Source organism: Podarcis gaigeae (assembly GCF_964106915.1).
Source record: "Podarcis gaigeae genome assembly, chromosome: 4".
NCBI lineage: Eukaryota > Metazoa > Chordata > Lepidosauria > Squamata > Lacertidae > Podarcis > Podarcis gaigeae.
In genome coordinates, this window is record NC_139677.1 from 64,585,551 (window position 1) to 64,610,709 (window position 25,159).

Below are 25,159 nucleotides of genomic sequence, written 5' to 3' on the forward strand. Positions count from 1 at the left end.
CTTTCTCTTTGTGCCTAGGAGAGAGAGAATTCAATTCTTTGTATGCACTTTACTCCTGTTTCTTAGATTTATTAGGAAATCTCATTTATTGTTAACTTAATTACTTTTTATTAATCAAAGCAATAAATCAAAATGGTCATTTATTCCATTTTCATGTCTGATTAACGAAGGGTCTCTTTACCATCTTTGCATGGAACGGAAGAAATACTAATTTCATTCTGTATAATAATAGTCCCATTAAAGGATATGTAAATAATCCAGAGATGAGCAGACTGTCAAGATACAGGAGCCAAGATGGAACGAGGTTTGGAGAACAGCAGTTGCAAAATGCAAGATAGAGTTGTTTAGCCCCAATCAGAACAGGTCATGAAACCTATGTAAAACTAATATTATGAAGCGGAATTCACCAAGTGCTGGATTCGAACAACATGCAATTGAGAGCATGCAGTTTAAATTCAACTTATGTTCATAAGTTCAGAATGACAAGGAAAAGTGGAAGAGCATCTGATATGACCTCTCCATTGTTGATCTCTTCAGTGGCACCATTCACACTTGCATCTAATATTGTGGAAGCTGTTTGCCCATGAATATTTTCTATGCTGATGTGGTGTTTGAATGCAAAAGCAGAGCTAAAAGTATTGTTACGTCCAACAAAATTGCAACCCCATAGGCAGTGCATCATGTATATGTAACTCTGCAAGAGATAGGGGCAAAGGGTTCAGCATGGGATCTCTATTTAATCACTGTGTGGTTCCTACAGTAGTATAAAGTTCCAGCTTCCATACTGCTAGGAGCTGTATTGCTTTCATTTGATTCTCCAATATGCCACATACATTGAAAAGCAACAGTCTGAAGTTTTGCCACGCTACCTTATAAGTGTTCCAAGTGATATATTAAAATTCTGAACACTTAACCACCCAGTTTTGTTGTTGTTTCATTCTGGTATTTTTATTTTCCATCTTCTTTCCCAAACCCTATCCTGAGCTAATATCATTATGCCAGGCACATGCACTTACAGCATGCTTAATAATGAAAAAACCTTTATAGCAGTCAGTAATTGACTTGTGTTGTGTGCAATTGCTGTAAGGGTATCTAAAAGCTTCTTTAAATGGTATCCATATTCAATAGGTGAAGCAGCCCAGACTACAGAATTATAATAGTCTGCAACATAGATCCAAATCAATACCAAGCTTGTCACTAAAGGTAGGAAAGGGGAGCTATTCAAACAACCAATTTAGTCCACTTTCCTGTTTGTGAAGTATCCACAATGAAGCTTTGGTTTTTATTTTACAGATTTGTTCATCATTCATAATTTGACAACTGGCTTATGCAAACCATTTTGCCATAAGCAATATTTACCTCTATGACTCTTTGAAGCTGTCTAGCACAGCACTTACCTCACAAACCCCACTAAAATTTTCTTTGGAATTTAAGTGTTCTATACCCTATGGAACTTAATTGCTTTAACAATTTGCTCAAAATGCTTTCAGTGTAGAGGTCAAGGAACTCATTCCAGAGCATTTGTAGCTAAGCAAGCCATTGCTAGGTACTTAAATAATTAAGGGTATAGGACTGTGACACATATTTGTATAAAATGTGCATATGCTAATTAATATGTGAGAATGCCTCTGGCCAAATTAAATGTCATATGGCTGGGGTCTCGCCAATATTGAGCTTTGTCATGTAACCAGCCAGCCTATAAGCAATTATTTCCCCCCGAAAAAGTATTGTTTTGTGATTAGGGGAGGGAAATAGAGAAGAGATCTGACTCAAAGGCCACACCCTTGATTTTCCCTAACCAGAGAAAACATTGCTGTAGGCCTTAGTCTAGGTTTGAAAGGACTGTTGTGCCAGAGGGCTTCCAGTTGCTACCCTTTCATTGCTGCCTCTGCACATTTCTCCCTTGCCTTCTCAATCAAGGTTGAGAGCAGAAAAGCTACCACTGGCCATTACTGCTGCACCTTCTCTAACTCCAGAGACACCAGGTGCATGCCCAAGCAGCAATTTTGTAAGGGGCTCTTTCCCCACTAATATGCAAAAGAAAAAGCAGGAGCAAGGGAATAGCAGAGCCTGTTTGCTTCTTCTCGGGGGGGGGGGGGAGTGAGGAGCCACAGCAATGAGAAGATCCAGCAGCCATGTGGAAATCCTTTTTTTTAAAAGGAGAAACCCTCAGTGACCTCAGCTTAAGCATTGAAGCCATACCCACACAATTTTTTTTCTTCTTCTTCAAATTCATCCATTTCCTGAAGATTGTATCAGTCTTCGGCATGGGGGTGGGAGTTATCCCACTTCCAAAACTGCTTTAAAAGAATTAAATGTTCCAGGCCTCAGGGAAACTTGGATGGGAAGCATCTTGCTATATACTGATCATAATAATCCTTCCAGGGGCCTGTTGACTTGGAGGGATGTGTTGTAGGCAGAACTGTCGCTGTGTACAGGTAAGGTGTCTAGTTAGGTGTGATACAGCGGAGGAGGGGGAATGTTCCAAGTTCCCCTTCATAAAGAGTTTCCTTGAAACATATTGGGAGCCATATCAATCAGTTTGGCCAATTTCCTTTTAGTCTGTGGAGAGTTGTTGTTTTCCTTTTTTGTTTATTTGTATGACTGAAATTCATCTTCTCTTTGTGAGGGGACAAGGAAAAGTAAGACCCTGGTAACTTAATTAAGCCAAGGCTGGAATGGGGTCACCTGACAAAGATGGACAATGGGAGACAGGATACATGTACTGAAAAAGAGATGAGAAGCTGACAACATTTTGTATCTAACAAAGTCCCATAAATGCAACAGAGTCAAAGTGGATGAATGGGTTTCTGGGTCAGGGCAGTCTCATCAGACATGACACAGAAGAAAATGAGGAACAGGCAAGGATAAAGAAGTTAGTATCTCTTTCTTTATTAGAAAGATTTACATCTTTCTGTTCACCTAATCGTCTCAGGTAAGATACAATGCAACAATGGAATAGAAACATGTATGCAGTAATCTCTCATCTAATGCACATTTGATTTGTATTATTTCAACCATATCCGATTGAAGGTGAGCTGATTGAACTTGTGAAGTCAAGTCCCAAACAAGGCAAAAAACTTAAAAGCTGTTTTCATGTTAGGTAACCCAAGTAGACCCAGCATGAAAATACATTTAAACCTCTCTGACTTGCTTGATGGGCAAGGACCCCTTAGTGTTTTAGCTCTGAGTGTACTTGGATATACTTTCTCTTTCCCCCTCATCAACTAGCTATGGGATGGCTCCAAGGGTTTGTCTATTTGCAATGTTCATATATCTGTGTAGCCCACGAAACTGAACCCCATGTAAGATGAGGAATTGCAGAGCAATTCAGCAATTTCCCAGGTCTGACCATCATAAAATGACTGCTGTTCAGCATTGGCCCAATGATAAAGAAGTGTTTTTGCTTGCCCTTGGAACCCACCCAATATCTGTTCCTATCTAATATCCGAGAGACTAGCATTCCAGAGCTGGGTCCCACTACCAAGAAGGCCCTATTACAGATACCAGTCAAACAGTCTTTGCCTGCATCTGCCCTGTTAAAGACAATGTTGTTGGATATAGCTGCATGGTGGGGTTTTGTATTGAAAAAACTGAACGCATAACAGGTAGCAAATGTCACATACAAAGGTGAAAAATTGGCAGTGCACAAGAGCTATTCAAAGAACCAGTGGTTTAATTATGGTTTTGTGTTATTCATAGGATTTGCTGTCACTTATCAAATAGTGGTGGTTGGTTGCTTTAGACATTTTTAAAGGTTCAAAGATCCACGTCTTTATTCTAGCTTCTGGCTTCTCCATACCTGCTGCTATAACATCTGTAGCCATGCACTTTGTGCTTAGAATGCTGGCAAGTGGCTCTTTTCCAAAACTTGCTGCCAAAATAAATAAATACATTCCATACGAGACACATCTAATGATACAAGTGAGAAGTCCTGGGAGAAAATACAGAAGCAAAGCAGAATAGTTCTGGCTGCCATACAACAAATGGGAAGATGCTCTAATATCACTAACCTTAATTAACTTTCAAGTATTCTTCTCCTTTTCCTTTGAGTAACTATCACCTGTGTATTGATCAGTAGCCTTATGTTTATTAACAAGCATCACAGCCCTATGGTAAGGGCATTAACAAGGGGAAAGGAACTCCATAAACATTTGACCATTAATTGAAATGTTTAATAGCTACATGAGGTAAACCACCACTAGATGTATTGAGTGGGATCCCCTTCAATGTCGCCTCCAACATTCACAACCCACAATGCACAAACACAATATGTTTACTATTGCTCCTACCTTGTTCCTAAATCTTACCCTTGAAAGGTCAGGCACAAATAGAAAAGAAAGTGCAAAGTTCAAACTGGAGTTAGGGCCAAGTCAAATGTATTGAAAAATGTTTACCAAAATAAAAATGATAAAAATGAGTCACATTTCAATCTTTTTGAACTTTTTTCTCTTAAGTAACTTATTTATTTTTGCAGCTTTGAGGCTGCCTGATACTGGCATGTGCCTGCGGGAAATATTTCCTAGCCATCTTAATTTAGTCTTTTATGTCTTTGGGAAAAGCTTTCTTTAGGGGGCTCTTCAGTGCCTTTGCAGGGGCTTAACTTTCCCGTAATGTTCTTAGTTTTCTAGCAAAAAATTAGCACTGACCTGCTCATTCGGCATTGAATGTTGGTGTAGTGCAAATTATGTAGGGATGTTATATTGAGTTGCCATTGATATTCAGAATCTTATAGGGCAAAGCAGGTTTAATTTGGGAGTGGGTGGGTCACTATAAAGCAAGGGTGGCTAACCTGTGGTCCTCCATATGTTGCTGGATTCCAGCTCCCATCATCCCCAACCAGCATGTCCTATAGTCATCATCATCATAATTTATTATTTATACCCCGCCCATCTGGCTGGGTTTTCCCAGCCACTCTGGGCGGCTTCCAACAAAACACTAAAATACAATAACCTATTAAACATTAAAAGCTTCCCTAAAAAGGGCTGCCTTCAGATGTCTTCTAAAAGTTTGGTAGTTATTTTTCTCTTTGACATCTTGTGGGAGGACGTTCCACAGGGCGGGCGCAAAAATACACTTGAAGCAAAAAGAATTGGTAGGGAATGAGTCTTCTACCAGTTTAAGATTGTAACTTGGCTTCTTGCAGCGAGAGAACCGCCAAAAGGCCCTCGGCGCTGGACCTCAGTGTCCAGGCAGAACGATGGAGGTGGAGACGCTCCTTCAGGTATACTGGACCAAGGCCGTTTAGGGCTTTAAAGGTCAGCACCAGCACTTTGAATTGTGCTCGGAAACGTACTGGGAGCTAGTGTAGGTGTTATATGGTCTCGACGGCCGCTCCCAGTCACCAATCTAGCTGCTGCATTCTGGATTAGTTGTAGTTTCCGGGTCACCTTCAAAGGTAGCCCCATGTAGAGCACATTGCAGTAGTCCAAGTGAGAGATAACCAGAGCATGCACCACTCTGGCAAGACAGTCTGCAGGCAGGTAGGCAGGTAGCAGATGGAGCTGATAAACAGCTGCCCTGGACACAGAATTGACCTGTACCTCTATGGACAGCTGTGAGTCCAAAATGACTCCCAGGCTGCACACCTGGTCTTTCAGGGGCACAGTTACCCCATTCAGGACCTGGGAATCATCCACACCCACCAGCCTCCTGTCCCCCCAAATCAGTACTTCTGTCTTGTCAGGATTCTACCTCAATCTAGTCAGGTAAGATGGAAGTTGTAATCCAATAACATCTGGAGAGCCATACATTAGCCAGCCATGTTTTAAAGGATGTCCGTTTTTCAAACCCTGAGCTCCAGCCTGGTATCATGTCGAGGTCACTAAAGACCTTATCTTCCTGGATTCTTACCACCATTTTAAATGCAGTTTATATAATCAGTGAATCATTTTCTAATAGGCACCTTTGATTTTGGTGTGACAGTAAGTAAACAATTCAAATAAACAATTCACAGTCCACTAGCTTGGACTTTTGTTTTGTGAAGGAGATGCTGAGGTTTCTATGAAGTCACCTAAAAATGCAGTTTTGCACTGCAGACAGAGTTGCAGTACTTGGGCTTTGATATCCTATTCATAGGCTTAATCCCACACTAATGAGTCACTTAGTGTTTCGTGATAGTATACAGTAGGAATCAGGATCTGTGTGATCTCTCTGGAGTTTGGAAAGCAACAATAAATTCAAAGCACATTGATTACCACTGTGTGTTTGTGTGTTTGTGTGTGTTAATCAGGAGCTCAAACTTACTACTGTAGAACAAATGAGTTACAAAGCATGGTTATACCGATCCTTACAGTGGAAATGGGTAAAATTATCAGATGAAGCATGATTAATCTGCTTGTTAGTTAAAATGCAAAACTGACAAACCAAGCATCTAATTCCTCTGATGCCACACACACACAACATCAAACTTTTCACAGTATTAACTGCAGACTTGTTTTTACAACATTCGTGCTTGAAATATGTCTAGCCTTTAAAATGTTATAATATTCACTTTCATTGTCAAAATCAATTTTATTCTCTGTCTCTGGCAATATATTTTCCTCTGCATATAACTCTGAGTGTCACAGTAAAATATAATTTAGAAGTCAGCTGGAAGGACTGTGGCTCAATTCCATAAAAATGAAGAATCTGGCGCTTGCAGTGCCTGGACTCCTCTATGGAACACAACACATTGACTACAACACCTGGATGCAAGCAAGAAACTCAGTCGGCCTTCAGAGTTCTAATGTTATTATGTTAGGTATCCATTGTAAGCAGTAGCAGACTGCAGTCATTGCTTCTTCAAGAGTAGTTGAGTGTGCTGCACTGCAATTAAGCTATCTCAAAATTACTGGCATGTGTGCATATGCAAAGCTGGCAAAAGCTACATGAATGGGAAATGAGACCTCACTGCCTCTTTCTGTTTCTGTCTCTCTTAACACAGAGACAATATTATTATTTATAAATGCTAAAAAGGCAATGCATGGTCAGTTTTTATAAAAAAAAACCCAACCAGATAAATAATAAAGGAACCAAAACAATAATACGAATGGAGTGGGGGGGGGGGGACTTCAAGTTGTCTGAGAAAACAAGACCACTCTGCATTTATACTCTAATATGACAGAAGACAATTATCTATAGATGTCTTGAAAGAGTTAAGCTCCTGTAAACTATAGTGATTACTCATGGCCAGTGGCATAAGCTTCCAGAACTCTGACAGCAACAGAATGTCATTTTAGACTGAGTGAGAAAAGGAAGGTTTTGTTAGTTCATGTATGGCAGGCCAAATGCAGCAGAAGCTGACATTCGATCCAAGACGCATTTCTCTTCTTGCTAAAACAATATGGGTTTTCAATGGAATGATGGACAAAAAAAGACCTAGTGGTGACAGATACCTAGTCTGGGGCATGCAAAAAGATTTCAGAGAAAGGGATGCCTCCAAGTTTACCTTGTTTCTCTTTTTCTTATTTTCTCTTAATCCATTGTTGGAGATAAAATGTGTGTTTTTAAAAGATTTTTTTTTTAAAAAAAACAGACACAAAAAAACTTAGGCATCGTGTTGTATTTAAATACAAAGCTTTTGAATTTCAGACTGTGTGGATTGGGAATTATTTTACCATAAGCATCGATTTGGATTCCGAGCACAATTCAAAGTGTTGGTGCTGACCTTTAAAGCCCTAAATGGCATCAGTCCAGTATACCTGAAGGAGTATCTCCACCCTCATCATTCAGCCCGGACTCTGAGGTCCAGCTCCGAGGGCCTTCTGGCGGTTCCCTCATTGCAAGAAGTGAGGTTACAGGGAACCAGACAGAGGGCCTTCTCGGTAGTGGCGCCCACCCTGTGGAACGCCCTCCCTTCAGATGTGAAGGAAATAAGCAGCTATCTTATCTTTAAAAGACATCTGAACGCAGCCCTGTTTAGGGAAGTTTTTAATACTTAATGCTGTATTGTTTTTAACACTCGATTGGAAGCCACCCAGAGTGGCTGGGGAAACTCAGCCAGATGGGCGGGGTATAAATAATAAATTATTATTATTATTATTGGAGTAATTGAATGCCTAGGATTGTTGTAATGAGCAGTTTTAATTCAACTCAACTGGCTTTTTCTTATGGCTGTATCTCCCACCTGCGTCAACAATATTTTTCTGTCCTTGTCAAATATCCACACCCAACATGTGCACAAATGCACAAATGCACGTACACGTGTACATGCATGCACACACACAGAGGAGTGTTTGGGATGTTTATGTATGTTATCATTCTTTCTGTGCTCTCTCAGAAGGGGGAAGAAGGAAAATGCCCCCCCCCCCATTACCAGGCCTTTGGCACAGCTTTCTTTCCTCATCAATGGCTGAGAGTGGGACACAAAAGTATTTGATATAATAAGAGCAAATGGGGAGGAAGCAGATTGCACCAGCAGCTGTCCATTTGCAGATGACTGGGTCAGGCTAATGACCAGATTGGACTGGGGACACTTGTACCCTCCATGCTCCCCAGAATTCCATTAATGCTGGAATTATCCAAGGAGGAAATCTAGATAGGACACCATATGATATAGACAGAATACACTTGAAGCAAAAAGAATTGGTAGGGAATGAGTCTTCTATCAGTTTAAGATTTAAGACAGGGCTCAAGCCTTATGAATGAGTTTGATGCCATGGCCTTCATTTTCCAAATCCATCCTTGTCCCTGACCTGCATTAGAGTCATGAAGGTGTCATTTACACAAAGCTTTTCTAAAGCTTGAGTCTATTCAATTGAGATATTCCAAATTTGGAAGATAATTAATCCATTTCAAATATTCACACCTCTCCCAAATCCAATTGAAATAATTTCCCACGAGAAATTAAATTAACCCTCATTATTATGAAGAATTTCATATCTGTAAATTAACCCTTTGATTTGCTAATTATATCGTGCATATTTAGGGAATTGTTCCGTGGGTGGGTTTTAGCAGTAACAAAGAGGCACTTTGCAGTTGGCGCTGCAGTTATTGCCTGACGAGATAAGCATAAGTTCAATTTTTATCAGAAAAAAAGAAGCCTAAAATTTATTAGTTCTAGGTAATGTGATGTTATTAAATACACACAGGGCTTATGGTAGGCACATGCTGCATAATGAAAATAACATGACAAACAAGTCGAAAATGTCTTTTATTTCCTCCTCTATACAAAATCAATGATTCTTGAACTGTAAAGGGAGAATATTAGCATTTTAAACCTGTCACGTTCATATTATTACAAATGTGAACCCTGCCTCTACACTACTATACAAGCAAGGATTACTAGGTTAGAGATTTAAGCTATTGTTAAATTCATTATTTGTCTCAAAATGGGAAGCTTTAATGTTAAGAATTAATAGCTATCAATCCCACAGAGGCACTGCTTCTTTTAAAATACCTGCCACATCAATTCAGGGAATAGTTAAATGTTCAAGCTTATAATTGAACATTTCAGAAACAGAACTTCGAAATGAATTACACTCTTAAAGCACTCTGAGGACATTTCAATGGTACTCTGAGGTACAAACAATATACTTATAAGTTGCTTAACACGTTTTATGATCATGATGGAAGATTCACATAGCTTAATTTGTAAAGAACAATGAAGCTTTAATTTTTTAAGAAGATAAATACAGTGTTCAGATTCCATCTGACTTAAGCATGCATGCAAAGTAAAAGTTAGAATTTATTTTGCTTTAATAATATATGTTGCAATACCTATTCTATCAGGAACTAAGCAGGTAATATAATTACAAGATTGCCTTATCCACCACTTGAATGCTTTGATTGGTGGAATTGGCACTACTACAGGTTCCACATAATACCTATTCCACCTTTGTAAGATCTTGATCATTAACAGCGCCTACACTTTGGTATGCCCTGCCTCCTGAGATCAAGCAGGTACCTTCACTGTCCTTTATTTGGTACCTGCTAAAAACAATCCTGTTTCCTACCTCTGTTTTATACAAACTTATTTCCATCCATATGTATGGTGTATCTAAATCTGATAACTGGAGAGGAGGGAGTACACATGCAGACAAACAGAAAAGAAAGATGTCTTATACAAGAAATCCCATGACTTTTTTCTCAAGAACAGAGGAAGAAGACCCAGAAGAATCAGCGAGACTAAGATTGTAGAGATAGCAGTAGCCAATACTGTTAATAGGATTTACAGGTGTCACTTTGATCTTCAAAGTCAATAGGGGAATTAACCCTAGATCCCAGCGATGGAGAACAGTGTCTACAAGGCTTTTCTTAGACTTGTATAATTAATATGCATATATGCCATACTGCTATATTTGTCTAGAAATACAAATTGAGCTTCTGGAAGCACAATGCTTAAGTAAAGGCATGAGAATGAACATCTGCTGATGTTGAAAAACATATAGAACTACTGATACTAGCAGGGGGTCACAGACATGACCATGAGGAGAGGGCCTGAAGAACAATCACATGAGAAAGTAGAACAATACATCACTACCAGCTGGAAGTAGATAAGGTGTTGCTCAAGATCTAAATATAACCATAGTCACAAGATGTGTTGCTGAACCTTTGTGAGCTTATCTATGCATTGCTCCTTTGGGCTTACTATTTTGGTTTGCTGACACTGCTGGATTGGTTTGTGGACATCACTATATTGTTACATGGCTTCAGTATTGCAGCCTAGTAAGTAAAAAAAGGTAAAGGTAGAGGACCCCTGGACAGTTAAGTCCAGTCAAAGGCTACTATGGGGTGCGGCACTCATCTCATTTCAGGCCAAGGGAGCCACAGACAGCTTTCTGGGTCATGTGGCTTCTGGTGCAACGGAACACCGTGACAGAAGCCAGAGCGCATGGAAATGCCATTTACCTTCCTGACGCAGCGGTACTTGTTTATTTACTTGCACTGGTATGCCTTCAAACAGCTAGGTTGGCAGCAGGACTAAACCGTTTCTGGCATAAGGGAGCACCATGACAGCATTTCCTTGTGCTCTGATAGGCTAGTATAAGACTTGTACAGACTTTGCTGAAGATAGTGTCATTGGGACAGCTAGCAGAAGCACATCTCTAAGAAAGCTCTGTATAACACAATTGTGTTCATTGAAGGCAAGGATTTGGAGGCTCCGAAAGGGAAGGGAAAAACCCTCTTGTTGACAAACTATCCTGGGATAGTTTGCCTGTTCCATCAGTGAAGCCTCGGGTCTTACTTTCATGGAAGGTCTGGTCATCCCCCTTTTTTCTGAAGGTGCCCTGTGAGGATGAAGGGAGGCATTTTTCAGTAACTGATCACATTTCCTGTTGCAGATGGGACCTTGTGGGCAATTGTACTTATGTCTTGTGTGCATTTGCAGCTCAGTGCATTATACCCAATAAAATCGAACTACTCCTTATGCCTTTTCTGGTCTGGATTCCTCTTGTGTAAAAATTATGGTTAACCCTTCTGCTGACCTCTATGAATGTTGGCCTAAGGACCACAGCTCAGTAGTAGAGCACATGCTTTGCATACAGAAGAAGAGCCCAACTTCAGATCCTGGCCTCTCCAGAAAAGGAAACAAGAAGGCTCAGGTGAAAATGTGGAATAAGGCCCTAGACTTGACAGGTAAACAGTCTGAACTGATATAAGGCTCTATGTTCCTCCTCACCTGCACTTTGGTCTATCTCTCTTGCAGTGCACCACAGCTCAGTAAGCCACAAAAATAGCCAAGCCAATACACAGAAGTAGAGGTAGAGGTTAGTGCACACCCTAACATGCACTTAATGGAGCTATATTACAATGAAGATTTGGCTTGTGGCACATTTGCAAAAAAGGTTGACTGCATCTACCTTACAGGTATTACTCAGTACATATGCAGCAATGAGTAAGTGGGAGCAGTTGTTTTATGTTGTGAACCATGCTTAGATCTACAGGTATAGGGCAGTATACAAATTTAATATAAATAAATAAATAAAATAAACAGAGAAGTGTGGTAATGACCTCTTCTAGTGCAATCCTAGGGCAGGAAGTGATCCAGTTATGATCAATCAGATTTGTTGATGTCATTTTGGTTTTTAGTGATTCACCTTAATGACGATTTTGCATTGTCCACTGTGTTGATTTAACAACAAAAAATTTTGTGGTACATAAATATTTGCAAATAAATAAATAAAACAAGGAATGATGACGGAACAGATTTATAAACTTTGATAGAAATATTAGGAGTTTATATCCTGGACGAATCAATGTATTAACAGGAGTCAGTGGGGCCATGAATGCAGTAGCAGGAAGGCTCAACAGGAGAAACAGGAGCAAATAAAGTTTGTGGTGTGCAGTGTAAATATATAAGAGGAGCTGTGTTGAATCAAACCAAATGCCTATCAGTTCCATCATCCTGTTCCCCACAGTGACCAACAAGATGTGTCTGGGATGCCCACAAGCAGGACATTAGGGCAATAGCCCTCTCCTACTGCTGTTTCTTAGCAACTGATATTTAGAGGCATGCTGCCTCTGAAATTGAGAGGCTGTTTCAGGCAGTACTGGGAAGCAAAGATGTTGAGCCAGCAAGAGCCAGCTGTGAGAGCATTTTAATGCTATGAGCCTTAGTTCTGCTCTGATGTCAATGAATGTCATGAATCACCCTGCTAGTGTGTTACCATGTTAAAAAGACAGCATTTGCTGCAGTGCAGGTAAACACTAAACTGCTTGAACACCGGGCCAGCCCTTTCATGAACAGGCCTTTCAGGCATCAGCATCATCAGGAATAGGCAGGAGCATTAGACCTAAGGCTGTGGAGAGTATCATTTGGGCTCTGCTTCAGGCAGCAAAATTCCTCAGGCTGCCATTGCTTGTACATAGATCTTTTAGCAGTATTGCTCCCGTCAGTACAGATAAATATAATTGTGTCCTAGGAAGAAGGAGGAAAGGTACTGGCATCTTTGGAGGATCCTTCAACACCTTGATGTGAGCAACCTAGTCATTTATTATTATTCTTAAGCAAATATCTCAATCCTAGGTGAAGCTGTGAGATTGCAGGCCACCAGATGGAAAGGAATGAGTTCTGCTAGTACTGTAGAACTTATTACTTATACAGTAATGGGTGGTTTCCCATTCAGTGTGATTCAGAATGGGCTCCATTAAAATGAACACACACACTCATTGAAAAAATAACTTCTTTCTGCTCTTAGTTCCATCATTGGCAGCATGGTGAGTTATAAGCAACTCCTTCCACAAGTTCTTGAAACTTACCCTGCTGAACGCTTCTCTTTGTCTCAAACATTCCTGGTGGCAGCAATGAGAAAGTCCTGCTGGAGGCTTCTTTGTGAGTGCTTTGTGAGAGTGCTGCAAGGAGAATGCTGCTGGCAGAGATTCTAGGAATTAGGTTATTCAAGTGCTTACAGTGGATGTCAGTTAGCCTGAAAATCATGTGTCCCTCCCTCGACTTCTTATGCCTGGCCTCTGCTGTTGCGACATTCAACTCACCAGAGATAAGATAGAAGGGATGGAGGCATCACAGAAATATCTCTAATGTGTTCTCTTCTTTTGCTGTTACCAGGGAAAGCGGTTGTTGGGGTGAACAGTGACCTATGAAGATCCTGGTGAACTGATTCTTATCAAGATCTGACCACCATTAGAGTTTGGGCTCAACTCAGTTTGTAAGGATGCAAGAGCAATTCATACATTTGCTATTTGTTAGTTCCATATTACTGAATTTCAGTGCACTAAATTTCAGTGTCAAATTAGACTATAACCAGTCTGGGAAGAACTTCCATTCTTTCTCAGAGTACATTGCCAGACTTTGAGAAGGAACAATTAGAATCTCTAGATCCTGTGTATAGAACATTATATATAGATATGTGATATAGACATGTTCCAGCATAGTCAAGAGCTGGAGCAGGACTATATAAGCAGAAGGATAGCATGTGCCACAAGTGCTATCCAAATGTTTTGGACCACACTTATCATCAGCCCTGGCAGAAGATGATGGAAACGGTAGTCCAAAAATATTTAGGGCACCAGAATGGATACTCCTGTGGCATGCAGATGGTTCCCAACACTATCATGAATTTCAGTGATGGTGACAATATATTTAGGACCCAGAGTGGGCAGAGAGATACCCAACCACCTCTTTGCCCCAAGCCTCCTGCCACTTTTGCTAAAAGACACATGATTGCAAAGGGGGCGATAAATATTTTGTTTCCCTGGAAAGTCCCTGGGAAAAGTTTATGCAGAGGAATCAGCCTTGTAGCCAACATTTTAAATAAATGTTTTATTTCACAAAATTAAAGCAAGGTTTGATAAAATTAGTATCTGTTATCAGAACACCTCCAAAAATCTAATTGTTGCAACTGTCTTGTCTAATGTTCCATTCCAAATCCTTCTGAATTTTTTATTATGGGTCACAGTTACTGAACTTTTGAGGGAATTCCCTCTGTGTTTCTGAGATGAGTTGTTTCATGTGCACACTCAGATTCTGCCACCAGAGCAGGGTTGAAACACTGAGGATTTTGTGTTTAGTCTTCTGAAGAACTGTGAGCCTGAACTAGTTCAATAATAGCTGGTGTACTGAAAGCTATCAAGGGAGCCCATTTAGTGCTAGCAAAGCAGAGCAGAATACAGCAGTTACATTTGTATGCAAGATTCAGTGCAAACTCTGCAAAATGTACAGCACAACCAGGGAAAGTACAAAGTGCTAGTTCAGGGCCAGCCAGTTATTCTATTACAAGGTCATTCTTTCCCTTCGCACTTTAGAAACTTTTTTTTAAAAAAGAGGATAGTGATTTTTTTATTTTTATTTTGGTAAGTTACAGAGTAAAGAAACACAAGTGGAATATCTGGAAGTAGGAGACTGCATTCCTACAGGGAGCACAAGAGACGATGAAGCATCCAGTTCTAATCCTAGTATGGTATTCCTGCTCCCAGACTCAATGAACAATGGAGCCAAACACCTATTTTTGGTTCTACCAACACTGGTATTTAACATCCTTTGCCCAGGGCATCAGAGGATTCAATGAGGGATGATTTCCCTCTCCAAAGCTGGAGCTCTTTCTTCAGTGACACAGAAGAAGATCTGATCTAACCTATGTCCTGCTGGGTGTTACTGGACCACAACTCCCATCATCTCTGAATGTTGGTCATACTGACTGGGGTTGAATAAGATTCAACATCATCTTGAAGGCCTGGGTTTCTCCCCCTGATATCTAGGATATAGGATAACCCAGAACTGTATCTTGTGATGAAATATCAAATCTTCTCATTCCTTTCTTTGGTCAAATATTCAAAAAAAATACTAGACTCAGGAAACATTACTGAGTAGCCACAAAGAGACCATCTTTGTTTTGTTCTCATTAAGGGGAAGCAAAAGTTTCCCTTCATTCCATTGACAGGTTGTGAACACCATGGAAGATGACCCTAAGAATACTGCTAAATTCCACAATCCCCTCCAGAACTCTATTATGAGACTTTCTCTTTTGAAGCATTTGAATGGTCTACATATGTTTCCTTTGAGCAGATGTATCAGTGGGGAATGGAATTGTGAAGAAAAGGGTTTAAAAATGTACTCTGCCCATTTGATTATAATTAGCTGTGCACATGTAGAGAATGAGGCACAATGCATATGGCTCAGCATCTTTACTCCCACGTGCATGCCCATGATAGTAGTCAACCTTCACAGAATATTCATGTGATCAAGTAGAGCAGCTGTCAGATGCTTCATAATTTAGTTAACTGCAGCATCATAAGAGGAAGGCTATGAAGACAGGAGCTGTGCTAAACCCCCTAGCATTGCATGACTATTCCACTTGAATTCTGACATGCTAATTCTTTTGTTGTTGCTGTTATTTTAATCTACAGGGAGCTATGTCGAGCTGTGAAGGAGTGGCTTGAGTTAGAAACTAATCTAACTTATATTGAATGCCTTGAATGCCTCAAGGTTCAGTAACCTACAAGTTTACATTAATACTTTCTAAAGAAAGGAGAACAATTGAACATGGTTTACAAGTTAACATTATTCTAACCATCCATCTTTCAGTGCTATGTTTATTTTCCATACACTAGGTTGCAAATGGTTTAAGTATAGCTACATTGTCCAACAAAACTGAAACTAACTCACAAAAACTAATTAAAAAAGGAGGATCTAATGAAACATGTGCATGAATCAGAACATGATGAGATGAATTTGGGCATTTCAGTTCGCAACAGAGATACAATTCCTGATAAGCATTTAAAAATATATCAAAAGGATTGCTTAATTAGCTGCTCTTAATCTAATTTACTGAAGAAAAGGGGTCTATGCAAAATGACAGTGATGTATTTTTATACTATTATCAGTGGGTGTGGGTGGATGTTTTCAATTATCTAAATATAGGTGTGCAGGGGCAAGACACACAATCAAACTGATACAAGGAACAGAAGTTAGTACCTGGAAAAGATAGCATACTTATTTTTCCTGGTGTTGCTCACCTTTTCTGTAATTGGTTTCCATCAAAAAACATTGTAAATCAATAAACACAAAGTCTATTTTTTGAAACTGCTTACCCAACATGATGCATCATGCTGATATTTAAAGAAGAAAAAGTGGACAGCATAATACAGGATGCTTCCAGATGGGAGCTTAATTTGCAAATGAGCCATTGAGATGTCACAAATGGGTCATTGGCAACAGGTTTCATTTTTGAATTTTCACTATCAGATCCTCTCCAAAAAGGGTAAATCCATATTAAATGGGGGGTATGTGTGGACTGGAATTTTAATGCTGATGACATTGTGTACTGCAGAAATCTTGCATGGATGAGGAAGACTGATCCCACAAATAAATATTCATCTGGAAGCAATTATAGTAAAAGTGAAAGAGCACATTTTCTCAAGAGGGCTTCTATATGCTTTTGTGAATGAAAGAGGTGCCAAATCAGTTTACCACAAGGTAACTGTGCTAATGCTCTTCGTTGTTAGTCCAAATGGATTTAGAAGATCTTGACAAGAGCACTACCACCATCTAATTCTCACTTCTTTAAAGCTATTTTCTTTTTTATATCTAAAGTTGGTGTTATTGTCACTGGAGAAGCCATTAACTGGAAGTGTTCCAAATTAGCCATTATCAGCACCAGCTTTAAAACTGAAATGACTGTAGTAAAAATATTTTGATTAGAATATTTGCCAATCAGCTGTGATATTAATGTTAAGTTTTCCATAATCAACAATGCTGCAAAGCTATTTGCGAAAATACTGAAGCTGTATACTAATTCTGTACAAATATTGCAACATATCTGAATGAAGTTTTCAATAGATTGTAAATTATAGGTGATAGAAAAATGTGGGGCTTATGGAGACCTTATCCATCTTATCTTATGCCAAATACATAAAGCGAACCATTGAAAATTTATTGATGGTTTTATTGAAATAATTAATAAACCACCCACCATGCAAAAATATCATGGTGATGTACAAATAAATAAATAAATAAATAACAGTAAACAAATAATAATACAGTAAAGCTGCCTGTAAAAATAGCATGAACAATATTAAAAAATGGTAACCAGAAAGTAACTGACTGAATTAAAAAGAAATATTAAGGAGCCATCTTCAAAAAACAAATTTTTGGTCCTGTTCCAATTTCCAAGGGGCATCTGGCTGTAGGTGTCACCAAATTAAAAGCTCTGCTCCACGTTATCATTGTTGTTGTTTAGTCGTGTCCGACTCTTTGTGACCCCATGGACCAGAGCACGCCAGGCACCCCTGTCCTCCACTGCCTCCAGCAGTCAAACTCATGCTGGTAACTTCAAGAACACCATCCAACCATCTCATCCTCTGCCGTCCCCTTCTCCTTGTGCCCTCCATCTTTCCCAACATCAGGGTCATTTCCAGGGAGTCTTCTCTTCTCATGAGGTGGCCAAAGTACTGGAGCCTCAGCTTCAGGATCTGTCCTTCCAGTGAGCACTCAGGGCTGATTTCCTTCAGAATGGATAGGTTTGATCTTCTTGCAGTCCATGGGATTCTTAAGAGTCTCCTCCAGCACCATAATTCAAAAGCATAAATTCTTCAGCGATCAGCCTTCTTTATGATCCAGCTCTCACTTCCATACATCACTACTGGGAAAACTATAGCTTTAACTATACGGACCTTTGTTGGCAAGGTGATGTCTCTGCTTTTTAAGATGCTATCTAGGTTACATTATCATTAAATGAACATTAAACAACACCCGCAATACAACTCCACTTTATGACCTAATGATTCAAGCAATAAGATTTGGGAGAGGTAGACTCTCAGATAAACAAATCCTAAACTGTTCAGGGCTTTATACATCTGCAGCACATAAATTTGGCAATGTCCCCTTTTTCTAAATTTAAAAGCCCAGATCATGTAGCTTGGTCTTATAGGAGATGTTACTGTATCATCTCATGACCATTTTCATTACTAAGACAGGATAGCCAGTATTCCAAATGAGGCCGTTTAAAAAGAAGTGTGCATGCACATGAAAGCTCATACCAAGAACTAACTTAGTTGGTCTTTAAGGTGCTACTGGAAGGAGTTTTTTTATTTTGTTTTTTTTAAAAAAATCATTCCTTAATGCAGGATTTACTTTTTCATCCCAATTAAGCACTGGATTGATATTTGTGCTGAGACACAATTCCAAAACTCCTTTTCTGGTTCATTGTAAGCAACTCAGATACAGTCGGTATATGGTATGATTTCCACAACTGACCATGGACTAGAATCTGAGTTTCATACATCCCAGTGCTTTTTTTTTGCTAAAAAAATAAATAAATGTGTGGGGTACTCTCATTTTCCTACTCATATTGAAATACTGCCCCTCAATGAGGCCAAACCTAGATTCACAAAATGTTTAGAGGTATGCGTCCCCCTGCGTCCCCCATAGCTGTAGAAACAATTTCAAGAAAGGACAAGACAATTTCATCAAAGGGCATAACTGTACGTTGGTTGAAACCCTGGACTTGGGTATTTTAGAAGTTACTCTAAAGTAGTTAATTAGAAGAGGCTTTTACCATTAGTGTTGCCAATGTATTTGCAGATTGGGATCATGGTCTTCAAGAATAAATGGGCCAAGGATCATTGCCTTTAAGCAAATGAATCTCCTGCTGTTTAACACAGGGAATACCAGTTTCTTTCTGAATTGCAGCAATTCTAAACAAACTGCATAAATCAGGCAACATAACTAAAAACAGAATCTCTTTCAGCTGAATTAATGCTTTGCTGTTTTCCTGCCCTAAGCATAGTCTTAGCTCTAAATCATGCTGCAGCTGCTTACTTTCCAAATAAATTATTTATTGAAAATTGTTAGGGAGAGGATTTTTGCAAAGTCTCCCAAATTAGCATTTTACTGAAGGTACAAATTTTATCTCTGAACATCTGGATGAAGTCCAATCTAAAGAAACATCTAATGATGAACAAAAAAAAATTATCCTCTCACATGAATGAGTGAATAGAAAAATGCAGGTTTTGGCTTTGTAGTTTAAAACCTATCTTCCTAGCTTAGTTGTGTTTGTAAAATAATGCCCTTATAGACAGTACGGAGCTATGCTGGCATGCACAGCTATCACACTATCAGCATATAGGGCTTCTCTCCCCTCCCCTAAAAAAAACTAGAGTTTATTACTATTACTACTAGGATATTGGAGGGGGGATCCATATAATGTATAATCTTCATGAAATGATTGTGTGGTGTGATGTTAAGCAAGGCTATATTGTGAATTCTAATCCACATGATTTTTGTAGAGAACATTCATTGGGATTGGGGCAGAAAAATTTTCTAAGAATTAAAAACTTATGTTGAGTTTCAGAAAAAAATCTAAGCAGCGCTTTTGGGTGGGGAGGAGGTACTAGTGTTCTGAAAGTGCTGGTACACTTATATGGGTAAAAGTACCATGGGACGCAGGTGGCACTGTGGGTTAAACCACAGAGCCTGGGACTTGCCGATCAGAAGGTTGGCGGTTCAAATACCCGCGACGGGGTGAGCTCCATTGCTCGGTCCCTGCTCCTGCCAACCTAGCAGTTCGGAAGCATGTCAAAGTGCAAGTAGATAAATAGGTACCATTCTGGCGGGAAGGTAAACGACATTTCTGTGTGCTGCTCTGGTTCACCAGAAGCAGCTTAGTCATGCTGGCCACATGACCCGGAAGCTGTACGCCGGCTCTCTCGGCCAATAAAGAGAGATGAGCGCCACAACCCCAGAGTCTGCCATGACTGCACCTAATGGTCAGGGGTCCCTTTACCTTTACCTTACCATGGGTGCCAGCACAAAATGGCTGCCAAGAGCAGCAAAAAAAGAAGAGATAATGGTACTCTGTATCAGTGTGTTTCATTATATCCAAAATCCTGGATATATGAATCATCAGGACACTCCAACACAAATAATCAGGGATCTAGACTACACCTACTTTATTTTAGCCCAACAACTCTAATCCTATTCTTCTCTTAACACATTTTAAGGTTAGATGATTTCGTTAAATAATGGGCTCTTTATATTTACAGACTTTTAGGCACTCTGCCGCTTGCACACTTCTGTGTATATGTACGCTTGCCCTCTTTCACAACATTCATTATTGATGAGCACACATAGTGTGACAAATCTAAACACATCCATTGCCCAAGTTGTTTCTTATAGTCTAAGAACTGCACTTTTATCTCTCAAGAACTACTCAGAAAACAAATAAATGCCCAGGTATCAAACTGATGATGAAGTGCACCTCAGGATGAATGCATTATGCATTATTTTGCTGCCAACTTAGCTAGCTGTAGTGCAGGAGACTACCATAAAGCAAGTGTTGTTTCTTTCTTCCCTCAGGTAAGTTTTTAAAGGTTTTTTGGTTCATATGCTCTTGTAAATATTTCATTAGACTAGAGCATATGAAATCCATTTTTGCCATACACTTTAAAATATGATAATGGCAAATGCATTGTGAAGCAGAAAGGGGGGGGGGGGGTTTCCATATATTTCCTTTTGCTATCCACAATTCAAGATGTTTCTCAATCATTCAGTTGCATTTTCTAGAATTCAGATTCTGGCAATGAATCTCCCTCCACCCCAATTTGTTCTGATTTATGCACCACACAGAAAAATGTTATCAGAGAATTCAACAGTTATTGAGTTTGCTAAACATGCGGAGCTCAGGTTCAGCTTCATAGTCTCATCATGCATATTCCCTCAGTAAGTGGGGTGTCATCCAAACCTTTCTTTTGTAATGGAGCAATCACACAAATTTACTTTGCAGAAGAATTCCCTCAACCCATTGGGACAGAAAAACATATCGGGTATATGCATTGCCTCAATAATTTGCTTTCACATATGTGTACCTGCACACAAATATGTCGGGTCATGTACCAGTTCTATGCTTAAAGGGAGGGAATGGTCTCTGTCCTTTATTTTTACACTTTCAGCTTTACAGCAAATAATATCATATCAGCCATGTGTGATTGGTTTCAATTTGTCTTTCAGATATTGGATATTGCATCACTCTAATCATTTGAATTGCCTGAATAAATCCAGTGAGAACTATTCTGTCCAGTCATAGCCAATTCAAGTCAAGAAAGAAATCATGTCAAGTTTCCTCTTCAAATACATTAAAGCGATCCATGGTTGACATCATAATCCAGTTTAACATATTACAAATTTTGACTTTTCTCTCTGCAGTCAATGCCACGAACACAAATGCCTTGAATATATGCATAGAGTTGTGCATTATGTGCCAGGGTTTAAACTGTAAGCTTTCAGTTCATGTCTCTTTATGAGGGAATTGCATCAGAACCCCAACATGCATTTCATAAGGAGCTATAACATCCATTTCAACTAATTTGTAGGATCCCTCTAGAAATAAAATCTTTCTTATACCTATGTTGGGGTGTTTCAGAATAGGGAGATTCTTTGTTATATCATTTTTATATAGTGCAGTAAACATTGGTAGCCCAGCAATCACAATTTGAGATCATGGCTTCAGTCTGTTCTAATTCCTCATTACATTTAGGATTTGCAGAATGAATTTTGCTTTTTACTATTTTGTTTCAACTGAGCTATGCTTGCACATTTCAGAGAGTATCTCTGTTAGTGGCTTTAGAAATTGTGGGAGGTGGTGGAAAACAAAAATTACAAATGGCAAAGAAGGAAAGAGAACCAGAAGAATACATTAGTTGTGCATCATGAACCCATTGCATTTGAACTATCAGAAGCCTCTATAAATCTTTTTCATTACGGAAGAGGAGGAATCCTATATCCCTTGCTGTAAAGATTAATTTAATTATTGCAACAGAGCCTACTGTCATGGGTCTACCACTGTCATGAGTGCCAGGCAGCAAATGGGAAAAGCCCGTCCCTCAACTTAGAGTGAGAGAAGACAAAGCTAGAGTTTGAAGTAGAGTTGGTCGTGATGTGATGGGGGAGGGGCGGATTCCAAGTGGTAAAGGCAGCAATCTGGAGAAAGTCAGAGCATGATGGTTGATTTCTGTTTGAATCCAAGACTGTTGCTATAGAACAAAAAAGACCATCTTGGGGTCTTAATGCTGGCAACACCTACGTCGTAGGTCCAGGTTGTATATTTGTGTAATAAACCATATATCATAAAGACACTAGACTCTCTGCTGTGCCTAATTTCCTAAAGGAAACACAGAGCCTAGGTATGCGTGGAACCCATGGAATTTTGCAGTGGGGTGCAAAATTGGGGTGGTTTGCAACAATAGTAATGGCAATAGTGTGCTTGGGATAACTAGATATTGGACTTTTGTCTGAATTCCTTTTGTATATTTATTCCCAAAAATAAGCAATGAAGGGGAAGAAACACCACACGAGCCCTCCAGCTTTCTTAGCACACTCTCCATAAACTAAGGGACAGATTTATCTTGATCTTGGAAACATTTTAAAATGGCTCTGCTACCTTCAAATCAGACGTGAATATGCAAAATTACAGGAGCACCTTGGCAAACCTTTGACTTCCTAGCAAAAATATAGATCCTGCCCTAGCTATAGTTTTATTCATGAAATATCTTTGAAGCCTTTCACCTGAGTAAAAATAGTAGCAGAGGAAGCTGGAAAGTGTCCCTTTAAGCAGCATATGGATCATATTAGGGGACAGTTAATAGCCTGAAGGGATCAGGTTTAAAGGTAAAGGGGGGGGGGACCTACATTGTGGACCATTTCTGTGAAACACTGAATATAAATTTTCTGACTGGGTTTGCCCATGACACTGAGGTTACAATCCTGTCACTTGGGCAGAGCTGGAAATTGCCTTGTTAGTTTGAATTACTACCCATGGCTACTTCAGTTCTGTAAGTGTGGATAATACAGACATGTACCATACTTGAGTGATGACACTGTTTATCAAGCAAAAGGCAGCATTTTATGAGAATCTCCGAACTGCTGCACTTGTAAATATCCCTACAGATTGCCAGTTAAAGCACACAGAATGTCATTTCCATTACTTTCTGAGGACTGTGATACTATCCTAGGTGACTTTAGAAAAATATAAAATAGTTCAGATAACACAGGAAGATAATATAAGTAGTTAAAATAAAATCAGTGCTGTGGGCCTTTGAGGAGGAGTGAAATTGAAAGGAAATTTTAACTTGATAGGATCTGAAGTATTCAAGGCTTAAAATCCAACAATTCAGGGAAAGTGTTCAGCGATTTAAGGGGCTTAGCACTCAGTGCAAAGCCCAAATTCATGTTTCTCAAGAACAAGCAAAGAATGGAAGTAGTAATATACCCAGTATGGAGCCTGACAAATACAGTTTCTGATCCCCTCTTATTAAGAACTATGGTGCTATTTAACACACTAGGATTTAAATTAAAATAGAATCTGCAAAAGGGATTACTGTCCCACTGTTCCTGCCACAGATTCTTAATGGCAGTTGTAGCTAGCCTTCCAATTTTAGTTCAGAATAAAAGGACCTGAAGAGCAACTTGATGAATATTACACTCTGTTCAGCTGCAGCCTCATTTTTTTCATTTCAAGCTATTTCAGTATAAGAACAGATGAAACATTATGGGCCACAATATTAATGCAGCTTTGAATCCATGCTTCCAAAATTGCCTTTTTGTTGGCAATATATGTGAATGGAATGCTATTACTTTATAGTATATATTTATACATGTCTTAGTGGAAGGTATAAGTGACACAATTTGCCTACGTCATCTAGAGATATACAACTGCTTCTCTGTTAAAGAAGTTAAAATTGTAGAACAGTGGTTTTACCCAAATGTTTGTAATGAAGGTCAAATGGGGGGGGGGAGTTGATTTTAATATATTGTTGGTGTTTTTCCATTTGACATTTTTTTAGTAAGTCAAGATGAAAATATGAAGATTTTGATTAACTTCCTATTGGACTGGGGAAAATATTTCAGATATGACAGACTGCCTAATGCATAGCGCTCCAGAACATTCCACAGAAAAATGTAGTTGGGATTATTCACTGCATACACACATAGGATGGATCCTGCTCTTATAGAATTTCTATCTAAATTTATGTTAATATGTTTTATGATGTTTTAATATATATTGTAACCTACACTGATAATTTAAGGTATAACAAAAAGAACCACCACCACCACAACAACACAAATAGTTATTTATAGTGCTTAAATTAAATCTAGAGTTAAATAAATGGTTCACCTACACCACAATCAAAGCATAGTTGCTTGAGAATAACCCACTGGACTGTAATGGGAATGTCTTCTCAGTACACACACGTAGCGTTGAAGTAAAAAGGTAAAGGGTAAAGGGACCCCTGATCATTAGCTCCAGTTGTGGCCGACTCTGGGGTTGCGGTGCTCATCTCGCTTTATTGGTTGAGGGAGCCGGCGTACAGCTTCCGGGTCATGTGGCCAGCATGACTAAGCTGCTTATGGCAAACCAGAGCAGCACACGGAAATGCCGTTTATCTTCCCGCTGGAGCGGTACCTATTTATCTACTTGCACTTTGACATGCTTTCTAACTGCTAGGTTGGCAGGAGCAGGGACCAAGCAACGGGAGCTCACCCCGTTGCGGGGATTCGAACCACCAACCTTCTGATCAGAGTCCTAGGCTCTGTGGTTTAACCCACAGCGCCACCTGCGTCCCTAGCATTGAAATACCAAGATACATTTTCTATATATGTTTGGAAGTGGTTAATTAAGCAGAGTTGCGTAACTCTTTTTTCTATGGGCAGTTGGAAGTCTGAGTGGAAGAAGGATGGGCATTCCTTCTGGTATTGTTTCTGCTCAAGTTCATCTCCCTCCATGTG